Here is a 13,562-nt window from a genome sequence, read left to right on the forward strand (position 1 = left end):
CCATCCCTAGATGTGTTCAAAAACTGTTTGGATGTGGTGCTCAGGGATATGCTTTAGCGGAGGGTTGTTAGAGTTAGGGTAGTATGGTTAGGTTGTGGTTGGACTTGATGATCTTTAAGATCTTTTCCAACCTGAGCAATTCTATGATTCTATTAAGCATCCTATCAAGTATCTAATACATTGAAGGAGGTAATACTGACTTTTACATATCTACATTGACCACATAAGATATACGTATACTCACAATAGTAATATGGTAGCAACTATAAAGCATAAATAGATACATAAATACAAATTAAGACACACAATAATATGCTAAATACGTATTTTTAAATAAAACGGAGTGCATCTAGAAAATAACAAAAGATACAGGACAGCACACCAGAATGGTAGCCTTGGGGATCCATAGGCTTTCAACCGTGTTTTTCCTCGAGGTTAGGCACTGGAAGATTCTCAAACATTCTTTATGTTTCTGTAAGTCCAAACTGAAAAATCAGACTGTTAGTTGTGTGGAAGTACACACTTGCATATAGCAGTCCTTAACATTGTATTTCTTTTTTGTCCCAGCCATAAATTGTCACTTGGGTGAATTTAGACTGGGTCCCAGTAGCTTATATATTCCATGTATACCACACTATGAACCTATACATTTTAAGACTAGGTACTGATTGAATCCAGCTCCTGAAATCCAAAGATCAGAAATGCACATTTCATTAATTTTTCAATAAGCTGATGTTTTGGTAATGTTTATGCTACAGGGCAGTACACATATACAAATGGTTATCTAATATTAGAAGTTGTAGTACATACAAAGAATCTATATAGTTTAAACCCTATTGATAACTGAGTTAAGAACAAATCATCTTGCATTTATCTATTACTCTGTCTGTGTGGCACTTAGATTGCTTTTGATTTCACTGCACAGAACATTTTTCATTCATGAAAGAGTGCAACATAATTAAAATTTTATTAAGAAGCATATTTAAAATTTAAACATGTTTATGAATTAGGTCTGGAATTATACAAAACTTAGAGAAAATTTGAACATGACGGTCTCAGCTCTTCTCCTTCTACCTGTTCAGCTGCAAATATGGCTGGTGACACTATCAGCAGAGCAGCAGATCTCTTGAAATGAACAAATTAATGTTTTACTGTTGCTCCTGCTGTGTTTGTCATGAACCATCTGTGCAGTAAAAGGGAAAAAAAAAAAGAAGAAAAATCCTTTTGTCACTTTCTTCTCAAGACTTCAGGATTTGCTGGTATTCTAAAAGTGATTTATTTGGTATTAGTACAAATAGATAAGGAAAAAAAAATCCATTCCCTTTCCTAGTGCACTTTTATCTTTTCTCTGCCAGAAACCAGAATGCTGAATGGAAGTCAGAACAATGTCAAATTTACCTGACAATCTTCCAGTTCTTTGTCATCCTGTGAACAGATGATTTTCAAGCTTAGTTTGATTTTGTAAGAATAGCCTGCAACAACAGAGAGTGTTGGTTTTGCCAAGTTATTTCATTTACAATGAGCTTGAAAACAGCTGCCTAGACAAAAGCAACTTTCACTTTTGTATTTATATTACCTGAAACACAGGACTTCACATAATTTGACCGACACACCTGGAGTACCAAGCAGGATGAGAGAAATACAGAAATGAATGTCAAAACATTTTAAAATGTAATTCAGATTCCTAACCCTCCCAAAAATAATGGCTAGAAAAGTTTAGAGAAGGGTAGGAAAGCAAGAACAAGACCATCAGAACAACATTCTCACACTACTAGACATACTCCATCTAGAACACTGAGTACAAGAAACATCTCCAAGTCCAGGAAACAAGAAAAGAATTCATTTTTTTTCATCTCATAAGGATATTGGGAAAGACATACATGGTTACTTGTCATCAGACAAAATATTGTAGGAGAGAATCTTCACCGGTTTAATCAAGCTTTTTCCTTAACAAAGTATGTTTATAACTTTCTAACAAAGGGTAAAAACTACACTGTGCTGGCAAACATTGACTTAATTGAACCATAATTATTTTAGAACACTCTTCCAAGTATTTCCAAATAAGAATTATCACAACCTGAAGATTTTCTCCTTAGAAACTTTTTGAGTAGTTCTGTATTTTTTTCTAAGCTAGAGGTAGTCTGTCCTCGCCATAATGATCTCAGGTGACACCATGCCAAATCCTTTCTCATTGTGTCTGAGGTGACATGACAGTACATTACACAGTGAAGTACAAGTTGCCACCAGTGTGACCTGATAAAACCTAAGAAGAATGTTTGGGTTTGTACATTATAGGTTTCTGTGACTTTTAGCCTTCTTCTAGAGAAAAGTAGGATACTTTGGTCCAGTATTCTCACTCGTTGCTCTCTGGAGAATGACAAAGCACCCTCTAGAACTTCTCTGAAAACCCAACTTTGTGGGTGTTGTGATGTACAAGATTTTTATAACAGGATTTAAATGCATACTAATGTGGAAGTATTTATGCTTGAAGTTTTGCATAAATCGATTGTAACTAGGAAGAGAAGGGGCTTTGTTTTAAACCATAAAGGTATAACTGTGATTTTTAAACTAATAGAGACCTTTTTCAAAAACAGCTCTTATCCACTGAAGGATGAGACCTTCCAACATTATCCACCCCAGTGAGCCTATAGGCATTAATGGAGCCATTTGAATGAGGTGACTATTTCAGTATGAAGAGTAGTGGATTAACATAATAAAGCTGAGGAACCCAAACTGTAGAAAAGCAATAGAATAATTTGGTCTTTATATAATGCATGATTATAAAACCTTCTTGTGTTACCTGAAAAATTCAACTCATTTCTCAGCAGAGTTGCATCAGAAAATATATTTGGATTTTTTTTTCTGACCTCATTCACACAGATTTCACACCATTCTAATGTCATATACTTTAATTGTATTACTTTTGTTTTTCCTCATTGTAGATAGTCAAACCTAAACACTTATTATCCCTCAAAATAAATTGCTCATTATTTTAACAGCTTCCTGCAGTCAGAGCTTCTCAGCATGTACCACATTTTTATTTCTTAAGTTAGAAATGTAAAGCAGTTGGGGGTCTGGCTGATTTAACATCCAGATTTGCTTAGAGAAAATAAAGATGATTTTTTGTTTCTCTGTTTGTTGGTGATATGTAGTCTTTTAGCTTGTTTGGCTATATTTGGAAGGACTTTTCAGGCACCATTACTGAGAAGAATGATAAAAACTAAGACCAAGACTTGAGCAAGGTAATCAATTAAAAAAACTAGTTCCTTTGCTGAACAGCAGCCATCACAGTGCAGAGAGCACCTCTGAGCACTCAGACACCAGTTTCTCCTCAGTGCAGCCTTAGATATTAGAGGCACAAGTGGGCAGTCTAATCTGCAAAAACACTTGTGTGCATACTTATTTTCAGCTCAAGGAATTTGATTTAATTACCAAATGCTTGGAGAGATTCTGAATTTTTAAAATTCTTCGGGAGTTTGAGGGCTAGAAGGTTAACTCCTCTAGTTACATAATTTCATCAGAATCTTTTATCAAGTGTGAAAACAGATTCATAAATTTTAAAAAATATACAGAGGAAAAAGAAGGCCAAGATATTCATGGAAATCAGAAAAAACTAAAAACCTCTGTTCCTAACTATTTTTCTGGGAAACCTGAAGATAAAAAAAAGTAAATACACATAATACACATACATATTGTTTCAAAATTTAAAGTAACATTCTACACAATTTCATCAAAACATAATAATTTAGCTTATTACATTTGGTATTTCTGTTGTATTAAAATCCTGAGAAAGATAATTGGATTTTTTTGGACATCTGGCCTATAAAATATCTACTTTCTAACGATAAAGACTTTCTGGAAAAAAAAATCAGAATGATTTTGAATTTCATAATAATTTCCTATGCACTTCTTTCCTGAACACTTCTTCTAGAATATTGCTTTCATGCATCTAGGCCAAATCATTCCTAGATTAAATTAGAGTGAAACTCCCACTTTCTACCATTGGAGGTCTATATTCTTCCCCATTGTTTAAAGTGAGCATGGGTTCAACTATTCTTTTTAATCTAAAAATTACTAAAGCAGCGTTGTCATCCTGAATTCCCTGTGAGCCTGTAGTGAAAGACAGGCAACTCCCCAGGGTGCCCCAGGCCTTAGGTGATTACAGAAGGAATCTGAAGCAGTGAGGTTTTTACTGCATATACCTGTAGTGGAGTGGGATTAATCTGGGACAGATATCCCACAGGAGGATGCATTATGAAATAATTACACTAGAACATATCCATAAATTCCAGTCACCACAAAACTTTCTTGTAAAGATCTTTTGGTAATAAATGAACTTTTAACAGAATAACTAATGAATAAAGGGTTCAGGACTTTTAGAGAAAAGCATGAAACAAACAAAAATATCTTTGTTCTTTATCTGCCTTGGCAATTCACTCAGTATGAACAGCTACATAGTGGATCTAAGCATTGTAGGGACACTTTCCAAAAGATCTCTGGGTATTAAATAAATGTTATCAAATAGTATCAAATTGGAATAGCTTTTTCTACCCACAGATCTTGAAGTATATATATAAAATCTTCTTTTTTTTTTTGTTCCACCTGCAGGCTCTTCACTAGAAGAACTGGTACAGAAGATAATCAAATAAATCTAACAAAGAAATAAGATTATTGCATCTTAATTTTTTTTTCAAGGGATGTTAAGAGCTCATTTTGCTGAACATTTAGTACTTTAGATTTAGTCTTTCACTGACATATCTCTGTAAGCCAAAGGCAGGATGAGGAAGCGCCTCAGTGTTTAATTCCATTATGGTCTCCTTGTTCCATTTGACAGCAGGATAAGTGTAGTTTTGCTTGTGTAAACTATATCCATACTTTGGCATACTGTGCATTAATACACTGAAGCTGCAGTAGATATTACCATACATATCGTTAATGGATATACCCATAATAAAAGGAAGTTAAGGGAGCCATTTTATGTACTAGACTAAAAATCAACCCTGCTACCCAGCTATTGATTTGCTCTCTGGCCTCTGCTTGAACTCTGCAGCCAGCAGTTTGATCTAGGGATAGCCTGAAAAGGGCCATAGCATGAGTTTTATCTCCCTCCATGGTATACAGTAATTATCATAATTTCTACCTTATGCAGAAGAACATCATAAACTCTAACAACCACACTCATACAATAGACAAAGCTTGTTTCAAAACTACTTGATCAGTGTAAAATCTTAGATTGCAGTAATCTCTGAAACTGTCTTCACAGAAGACAGTCTTGAGTCAGCCACATCTAAGCCTTCCTTAGCTTCTGGTACGGATCTGCATGAGTGCTATAAACTAAAGGATAAATCATACACTTGTACAGACTATGTGAGCATACTGGAATAAAATGGAAAACTGCTGGTTTTCCTGGAAGTCTTATCTATCCTTTCTTCATCCAATTGAGCTTGAAGAATTTGATTCCAGATCTGAAAAGGGGGAATGGCTACTCTGAAACCAAAATGAAACAGGCAGATGGCTCCAGGGGCCTGATTTTAAACACAGATAGGTTTTGCCAGCCATCCCAAGTAGAGCAAACAATTGAACTCAAACTGACAACTCTCATCACAGTAACTAAGTTTTGTGAGTTAATCATGCGATATTTTGAAAGATCACTGACGAAGCTTTTCAGAGGTGGATTCTCAGACATTTATTAGGGGGTATCTAATGGACAGCATATAACAAGTGCTTAACAGACTTGTTAAGTATAGCATCTGCTGGCAGTTCCACTTAAAACTGAAGCATTTATAAAAGTCACTCCTGAGCAAGTGTCATGATTTCCAAAGGAAAAGGCCGCTCCATGTTAACAGTCTACATAGGCATGTGGGAGGAGAGTGTGATCACAGCTGCCACAGAGATACCAGCACACTCAACAAGAAAGAGGTTAAGCACTCAGGAGAGAAACAGGCAAGTACTACCAGACTGATGACATTAGCATATTAATTTCCTCACTTAGGAAAGATAATTGAAAGATGTACCCAGAGCCATTTAACTTTGAAGCTGCCTTTATTGTTAGGCTTTTATTTTATTTACAGATAAGATTGTTGAGAGGACCTATTATTCCCACCATCTTATATTTTTCCCCAACATAACACAGCATGTAAATCATAACATTTACCAGAAAAAATTATGGCATAAAATGCCCTTTTATAAACTGTTTCCTGAGGTTTTTAGAAACAAGGCCTAAACAAAATCCTAGCTAAATGTTTAAATCTTAGGGGAAAAGATTAAAGTAATTCAAGGAAGTGTGCATTGTTGTTTGTATATGGTAATTTCTATCTTTCAGCACAGATATGGATACAGCATTCATAAAACAGAACAATAAAGCAAAATAGTTAAACTGCAAACTGAAGAATCTAGTATGAGAAGCAGTTGACTAGCTTCAACTTTCTAGAGATGCAAGAGACTTTGCAGAGATTCTCATTAAGAGAGGCAGGTGATTGTAACAGAACAATGATTACATCCCCCTTCTGGTTTCTTCTTGAGTATTCAGCATTATAACTATGGATTAAATAATCTGAAACTATGCAGAAGAGCTGCATAGATTTCAGATTGAGATAGGTAGAGGTGATGAATACTATTCTCCGTGGCAGAACAAAAGTTTTGAAAAGAATCTATTTCATAAAAAGAAGGAAAGAACTGGAGACATTTTCAAAGTTTTAATGGATTTGAATTCAAATGTCAGACTAGAGGGCTTGGTAAAGAGGAAGAGTCCTCAATTCCAACAGTGATTTGGATGGTGGTTAGAAAGCAAACGTTTTGTTTCTGATAATCTTGGTTTTAAAAACTTAAAAACTGTTAGGATACTTGATATTAAAAAACAAAGTATCAGATGTACTCAAGAAAGTAAATCCATGTTCGACAGAGACTTTCTCATGTTAAATGGAGAAAATGCTTCTAGATTATTATTTCTATTGATCAGAAATATGGTCATCAGAGGAGAACAGTTCATTCCATATAAGAAGTTATTATTTGCTAGGACATTATTACTTCAAAACAATTAAGTTTGTTGCTCATTTTCATTCTGCTTGTGAAATCACTGATGTGACTCTGGAGTCTGCAGACCATTCTAGTAGTCTGTTATTTATTCTTGAAATACAGTATGCTCATTAATTCTCTATTACTAGTTATAGTCAATTACAAGTAGTATTTTCAATATTGCTAAAATCTGCAACCTTTATAATTGTTCACACCATGTAGATTGCTGCCAAATTACACTTCCAAACTAAAATTAAGGTTGGCATTTTTCATCCATTTGGAAATATATGATTGATCCCTGGTAGTGCAACGTAATGGAAATTTCAAGCTCTTCGGTACGAAATATGTTATATCTTAGGCAGAATAAAATCTTTGGAGAAGTGAGACTGCAGTTATTTAATTGTAAAGGACATATTATGTTTCTGAGATACTAGCATTTAGTATTTCCGATTCTGAATGCAATCTTTTTTATTTCCATCCAATCTTTACTTCCATAAGTAGAAAAAAAATCTTCTTTCTTACCTCTACCAGAACTAAATACTGAGGAGGTCAAATTGTTTCAAGACTTCAGTAAATGTTCCAATGAAACATGAAAGTAATGCCTCCTTTTTTATGATGTTGGCCGACAATGTCAGAGGCAGATGTTGGTGGTACGACAGTAAAGACTGAACCTTCCCATCAACATTCTATTTTGTTGCCATGTGACGCATGACATCAGAGAGGCAGTCTGACAAAATGGCATCTGAAATAGAAGTGTATATGAAGCAAATGTGTGTCATTGAATTCTTCCATGCAGAAAAAAGGTCATGCATTGACTGGGTGCCTCCCCTCATAAGGCTTGTGTTCCAGACCCTTTACCAGCTTTGTTGCCCTTGTTTGGACACAGTGCCAAACACACTGTCAACAATATTGACTTGGCTGAACACTGAATCCAGTGAGTGCTTCATCCGTAGGTGCTCTGTTCCACCCCCGTAATCATAAGATAAATTTTAGACATTTCCAGAAAGTCATCTGCAGAGTTACTGATCTTGGAATGGGTTCAAAGTATATAGAAAATCAAAAAGTGGTTATATAGTTTCCTCAAAATTGAGCAAAAAATTCCACTAAAGATGACTGTGCTCTCAGAAAGATAAAAAGAAAATTGAATGGACATCAGCAGCCAGCCTTGAATGTATCAGTAATTTAAAAATCCACCAACATCACTGTTTGAGGAGGCCACCAAGGCACAAATTTGTTTGATAAAACAAATACTTCAGACAGTTTGATAGCTAGACTTGTGACAGCACTGCCAGTCCAATGACTGAAACATGAAGGAATGAGATAGATATTATATGGCACTTTAAACTTACCAGAACTAAAACACACTTCCCTCCTTTGTTACTTAACAGGATTACAAACTCCCTCACATTTTTTCTACAGCAAATGATGTGCTTCTTATCCTGAACTGAGGGCCAGAATCTGTCAAGGCTTTCCTTCTGTGAATGCCTGTTGTAATAGAAAGTAAGACTAGACTAAAAGCATTGCTTACTGATGCATTTCTGAAAAGCGAACCACATCAAGTAATGGGGACGAGTTGGGGCTGAGCCTCATCTCATCTGAATCAACAGCAGGTTCAAAACTTCCAGACAACTCAAGACAGTGAAACTCTTCACTGGTACTTGAGACTCTGGTACTTTCTTAGATACTCGACTGCTGTACATTGATTACAAAACTGGGAATAAAGGTTAATACTAAATTTGGTATCAGGAAGTTTATTCTAATTTTTCCCCTCCTCAGATTTGTTTGCACCTTGGGATCTCCCTCCTAACCTGTTTGTTAGGTCTTTGATGGCAATACAGTTTCTTGTGCTGACCCTTCAGCACCTCACAGCTTGGTATTCAGTTCTCTGCAGGGATGATGCGCTGTTGTTTACACAAAGCAAGTCTGAATAGTGTGATACATGTGAAAATGGTCTCTGGATGGCTGGTCACTTCAGCCTTCAGGAGGTCCTGCAGTTTCTACTAGCGTGGATAAGTAAAGTAAAGGAGCATGAGAAACACACATTTAAGAGGTTAAAACACTCAGAGGCTTGAAACTCTTAACTCCTTGCTACTTTATTTATTTTATATATACAATTTTTTTATTTCAGTTCTTAATGAAGAATAATTGTTGACACCTGCAAAAAATGTGGTCAGAACAAAACTCTTGAAAAATATTTGTTCTATTCCTCAGTTTCATTCTGGAAAAGATTTTATCTTTGTTGTCACCACCACGTGGGCCATAGAGTAAATCTGGTTAACAGGAATGTAGACTAGGTCAGAACACTGCAAAAATGATTTGTGATCATATTTAACTCCAAACTCATTCCCAGGAGTAATTTCAGGTTTATCTTCTTAAAGAGCTATTATAGAAAAAAACAGGGCAAGATAAAATTTCTTGTGTTTCAAGTTATTTGAATAAATATTAAGATACAGATTTAGTGGACTGACAGAGTAAATTATTATTTTCTCAGTCTCAGTATGCAATGCCTATTGTTCTCAATAATGACTGTTAATGGATATTTTTCAAGTCTTTGACCCAAAAGTTTAACATGTGGGTTTGTCTGGCACTCCAAGATGCCTCTACTTCAGTCTGTGTACTGTGCAAATTCTCCTATTTACTCCTATATCCCAGACTGTCTATAGTTACATTATGTTAACAACCACACTTGCGTAGCTGGATTGTGTACAGGAGAGTGTACCAGAGTTTTGCTCAGATTTGTAATCCAGATTTATTTTTTTACATTAAATATACCAAAAATATTGGTACATAATTCTCCACTCAGAAACTTCAGTCTTTTGTAGCCATCTGATTTGCATGGGGATTGCAGAAAACTATTCAAACACAGCTTTATAGTTAAAATGACTTTGTGTGAGCGTTGCAAAGCACATAGATAAACACAAAATGTGGTTTCTGTTTTCAAACCTGTTCCTAACACATCTCTGATGTGTGTGTTTTCTTTTCAACAGCAAAGTCCAGCTAGTTATTACCATATTGGGTATCATTCATGTTTGCTTACTGGAAATGGCAAATACTGCTATGCTATTCCTCCATAAAGATGTCTTAGCAGGTTTTGTAAAGAACAAACAAAAACAACAACAACAAATTTCCAGAGACAAATGACTTAGTTCCTACAGCTCTTAGAAGTTGGTCAGCCTTTGCCTGCAGAAAGATTAAAGGAAATGCATCTTGCTCTGAGCAACAACTGAGAAGGGAAATAATCTATCTCTTAGAAGTAAAATGTTACCTAAGCTATGGATCAGGCTCAGACAAGAGCTTGAATGGGGGATTCAAGATGCTGCTTGGTAGGAATTTGATAGATTTTACATCATTGGCCAAACAATTTATTTTCTGTCAGCCAAAACAGTATTTGTAAACTGTAGTGCCTGTTGACTGATGATGCCAAGGGCAAACAATGAACAGAGAATAAGAGAAGAGATGAAAAGAAGCTCTGCTGGCATAATGAGGAGAAACAGTCCTTCGTCATCCTATCAGGGATACTGCTCTGTGAGTAATAAATCATTGTCATCTGCCTCACAGCTTGGGAAAAGCAATGCAATAAAGTCATTAAAATAAAGCATTCACAGTGCTACATGTATTTTTATGTGGTAACAGGTTAGTTTTTCTGACACTTCTACAGAAATGCCTATCTTTCTTTTGTTGCTGAATGAAGTGTTTCTGCAGATATAAACCTAGACGTGTTCATGATATATGTTAATATCTAAGCAACAATAAATGAGAAGCACACTGTATTTGATAATGTAAATCAGTTTCAAGACCATTTTGAACTAAACAGTGCTTTTTCATTGCCTTTATTCAAGGCTCAAGACAGAAGCACTCTACTGGGTCTCATTTCCTCTTGAATAATTTAAAACAAATGAAGATTAGTTTATGATTTGCTGCAGTTTGAACGTATCAAACTGAGTTTTAATAAGAGAGCTAGTGATTTCAGACGTCTACTGGCAATCAGGAAACTATTAAAAACATAAAGAAACTGTAAAAAAGGCTTTGGAACTCAAATCTCTGGTATTTAGGAAGCATTGCCCTTTGATGGGGTGTATATTACACCATTGCTCTTTATATATTTACACTTGTCAATGAATGAGATTCCTTGATCACTTATGAAAATGACTGGCTTTTCATCAAACGCAATTACACACCTTCCTGTCTATATGTAAGGCCACAATTAGTATGGGCCAGATCTTTGAATTGTAATAGAGATAATATTTATATGGATATCAGTTCTGTGTGTGATCTACCGGTTTAGACTTTTGTTGTAATGAAGAAAACCACTTCACTAGATATAAGGCTTTAAAGTAATACAGAAAATTGTGTTGGAGGCTTAATTTTAGCAAAAAACAATTTTTACCCACTACTTTAGTGGTAGCCTGAACTTGTAAAAGACATTCTGTTCCTAATTTGATAAGGAGAGCTGTGTTTAATTAAACCAGAACACATATAATGAAGGTTTAATTGATTCTATGTCCCCTTTGCTTAAAGATCACTATTTGCCCATACGTCACTCTTTTTTTTTTTTCTAAACCTTTCAGAAGAGAAAATATAACAGAAAGTAAAAGATTGTAAAAGGTGGATTAATTTTAAACATGTAATTCATCCTCTATCTGCTGTAAGGTCTTCTAGACTTTGGCTTCTTACAAATCAAATACTCAATTCTCTATTATTTTACATTATTCTTATAATGTATCATTGCTTCAAATCTTATATTTCAGTGCTGTTAGATTTCCCCCTCACCGCATAAAGCATTCAATAACAACTATTTTTTTTCTTGTTGATGCTTTGTAACCTTTTGTTTCTAACACAAATTTTGCTTATTTTTACTATTTCAGTTTTAGAGCACCCACAAATAGATTCCCATTTCGTAGCCGTTGCAAAGGTCTCACCATTATTATTAACGTACAGTATGTCAATGTTATCACTACAAGAAGCAAAATGATTCATCACTTCATACTCTGAGGGTTTTCTTAAACTGAAAAGAAAATCTGGTCTAAGAGAGTGTTGCATACTCATGATCATGAACAGACTTCTTTTTGTATTATAAATTAATTTTTAAAGGCAGAAGTCAGTTACTTCCCCAGCAATATTCTTCATGCATTCAAAAGCCAGTCTGTAAGCGTAAAGATGTTTCAAGGAAAATTGTCTAGATATTAAATTTGCTTTATATTACAATGTGATTTACATATCCCTCAAGCAAATCTAAAATTAGCATCTATAGAAAAATTTCTCAGGAATTTACTCTCATCAACTCTAAATGTATATATTATATTTACTATTTCTTATTTTGTAAGTGCATGAAGGAAGTGAAAATTAAGGCCATATATTCATTTCATGCTATCGCTTTCTTGTTATATATAATTTGAAAGAAAAAGCGCAAGCAACTTAACATGCTGCGTCATGAATCATAAACATAGATTAAACAACCTCAGTATTTTACTTTGCCACTAAGCACTCATGATAATAATTCAATTTAAATTTAAAAAGTGTGATGATTTAATTAGTTCTTTCATGAGAAAATGCATAACTAAATTGCTTCTAATGGAGGAACTGAGAAAAAGCTCAAATAAAGCTTTAAAAATCTGCTACCATAGCCCCAAAGCAAATGCAAAACTTGTTCCAAACAGCATATAACAATATCTCACCAGTATTACTGCTTTACATCATGGATATCCTTTAAAGTCCCATTTCTAAAAATCTCTGCAACTGTGTGTTGAAACATTAATTAATGTAGGCTTCAAGAACACACAATGCAGACAATATGTGACAAGTCATCCAAAGTTTTAAGAGGGTTAGATGGGAAAGACTCAATCACTTATAAGCAAGGAAATTTTTACTGCATACTTTTCATTTAGACTACTAATTTCTATTTTGCTATTTCATTTTTATTTTAATTGTTTTAATTGAAGTTGAAACAACATTGTTAACTACTAACTCTACATGTCAGATAATCTGTGATCCCAGAGGACTCAAAAGTTCCAATACAGGTAACTGCTCTGAAAAATGTCTTAAGACTATATACCAGGCACTGTAAAGTCTGGCCATTTACACAGAGAAGGCTTCCCACCCCTGAATAAATGGCAGCTATAAGCTGGAGCTTTTGTCCACAATGGCTTTTATGCTGTAACTAAAGCCATAGAATCTTTAGCAGATATTTTATGTACATATAGCATAGAAGGGTGCCCCATGGCCTAGCACAACAGAGAAAATTCAACTCATCCTCTTTCAAACAAAACCAAAGTAATATCAGAAAGAAAGCTAGGTGCTTGTTTGATTTTTTTATAAGTCTGCATAGCTAGCAGAGAAGAGATTATAATTCTCCTTGGTATAATGATGCTACTGAATATTCCATAGGTCAAGTTGTGTGGCTTGTTAGCTAAAGCCATGGTTTAGGATATCACTGGAGAAGAGAGTTGAACATACATTGGTGCAAGGGGTAGGGAGGAGAGAGAATTATAAGTTATCAGTAGAGTATGAGAAATCCAAACTGCTTAAATGGAATCTATAATATGCAGGGT

The 13,562-nt window shown here is 34.9% G+C and overlaps 1 long non-coding RNA gene across 1 annotated transcript; it reads right to left on the bottom strand.

Annotated features, from left to right (window-relative positions):
* Positions 1–265: 265 nt before the first annotated feature.
* Positions 266–7,691, bottom strand: LOC121110795. The gene is made up of 3 exons (XR_005859593.1): positions 7,537–7,691; positions 1,399–1,472; positions 266–485 (listed from the first exon to the last, which is right to left on the bottom strand). It is a non-coding gene; the product is annotated as an uncharacterized LOC121110795 (long non-coding RNA).
* Positions 7,692–13,562: the final 5,871 nt, after the last annotated feature.

Source organism: Gallus gallus, chromosome 4, assembly GCF_016699485.2.
Source record: "Gallus gallus isolate bGalGal1 chromosome 4, bGalGal1.mat.broiler.GRCg7b, whole genome shotgun sequence".
NCBI lineage: Eukaryota > Metazoa > Chordata > Aves > Galliformes > Phasianidae > Gallus > Gallus gallus.